The 1,878-nt window shown below is 48.1% G+C and overlaps 1 protein-coding gene across 1 annotated transcript in view; it reads right to left on the reverse strand.

Moving 5' to 3' along the window:
* The window catches only part of LOC113206505 (bifunctional heparan sulfate N-deacetylase/N-sulfotransferase), a 9,071-nt gene that overhangs the window by 4,473 nt on the left and 2,720 nt on the right, over positions 1-1,878 (reverse strand). The gene's annotated exons all lie outside the window — the stretch shown is intronic.

Genomic DNA, 1,878 nt, shown 5'->3' on the forward strand with positions numbered 1-1,878 from the left:
AGGTCAAGTCCACCTCCTCGACGCGCTGCAGCCCGGGTCGAATTCTGGCCAAAAACACGGAACAAGTAACATAAATGGACCTAACCTAACCCCCGCGCGCCCAAGGGGCTCTTTTAGTGGCCATTTTCCTTGTTTCTGGCCAGGAGTCGACCCGGGATGCAGCGCGTCGAGGAGATGGACTTGACCCGACCTGAACGCGTGCAATCCGGGAGACCAAGCAGACTCCTAAAGCAGGACCGAGTTCTGAACCTTTCGCTGACATGCGGAGCCGACAGCCGAGTGGCGAGCGCGCTAGGGCTTGGTGCACATGACACTCTCAGCCCAGGGGTCGAATCCGGGTCGGGGCGATCATTTTCTTGTTGGTTTTTTGACTTGGGGGGGGGGGGGGGCTGCGGAGTAGTCGGTCAAGTCCACCTCTCCATGTCAGCTGGCCTTTTGTCTTAACCCTTGGTCCCCGCGCTGCAAACTACTAAATAGGAAAAAAATGAGCCTCGGTCAGTATTCGAACCGACAACCATCCACGTCCCGGTCGCGCGCTCTACCAACTGAGCCAATGATGAGGGTTGTGCTTGGGTGAAGCTTATCTTCGCTGTGGCTCTCACCCCGAAACATGGCTGGCAGGGGGCAAAAGGGTTTAGTCGACTGTCGACGTCGACTAGATTCGAATCAGCGACTGTTTGCGTACCGGCCCAACACATCAGGTGTCGCACTGCTGTAAAGTCATGACCAGCGGAGCGCGAAAATTATCACCGAGCCGAGATTCGAACCAGCGACCAGATTCATACCGCGCCGGGACGCTACCGACTTGGCCACGACGGAACGATACAGAGCACTACTTTCAGCGGCATCTTGATCTAAGCTGTAACCGACGCCCGAAGACACTCTTGGCCATAGGGTTCGAGAATTACCGGTAATTTTGGTTCAAAGTAAAAAACCTGGGTAAATTTCGGTAAATTACTGTTTTTTTGAGTAATTTACTAAAAACAGCGCATTTTAAAGAAAAACGCAATTTAAAACATTTTTTAAGGGTACTTGTACGTTTTCCCGATTACGATATAGTATTGAAAGCACCTGCTTCAGTAGCACCACCGACATAGACGGACTGAATAAAAAGTGAAAAGATTTTAACGAGGGAGAACAGATACTTTGCTCCTCACCACCCGATAAAGAACCTTTTAAAATATTTGCCGCGTTCTGAAAGCATACGTAGTGCATCCTTGGTACACCAGTGAAGTCTCACGTCTAGCCTCGCTGTAGCCACATGAAGTTTTAATGTCTGCCTCTGTGCACAATTACGAAAAGAACTTAAAATGTATGTAATTGTCTGCATAGTTCACAAAGCATTGAAGCCGAAAACCTGCACAAATTGCAAAGCTTCAAGCAAAATAGATCATGGATATGAATTTGTCCACTGGAAATATTAGAACGTTGTCAGTCAATCCATTAAAATTCAGTGGCCTTACGGCCTGTATGAGAAGAACAGCCGCATCTATGCGTGCATCCGGTAAAAAAGTAAAATATATGAGCAAAATAAGTCTGATTTCTTACAAATCTTGAAGTAAATTACTTTGAGGGAAAGTAATTTACCGTAATTTACTAGTATTTTACTCAAAATTTCTCGAAATTTACTTTGCTCTCGAACCCTAAGCATAGCAGGAAAAGTTATCGCGGATGGGAATCGAACTACCGACTACCCGCACGATCTGCCAACGATCACGCTTTAACACGCTCGGCTACCAGCTTGCTCCTACGGGACCGAGGTCTGAGCTCGGTCATGCCGAACGGGAGACAAAAAGCGACAAAGAAAAAATTTGCCCCGCCCGGGAGTTGATCTTAGGGCCGACAATTTTGGTTCGGATGAAGCTGCATGCGGTCATG

This window comes from Frankliniella occidentalis, unplaced genomic scaffold (assembly GCF_000697945.3).
Source record: "Frankliniella occidentalis isolate FOCC.00 unplaced genomic scaffold, Focc_3.1 Scaffold62, whole genome shotgun sequence".
NCBI classification, from domain to species: domain Eukaryota; kingdom Metazoa; phylum Arthropoda; class Insecta; order Thysanoptera; family Thripidae; genus Frankliniella; species Frankliniella occidentalis.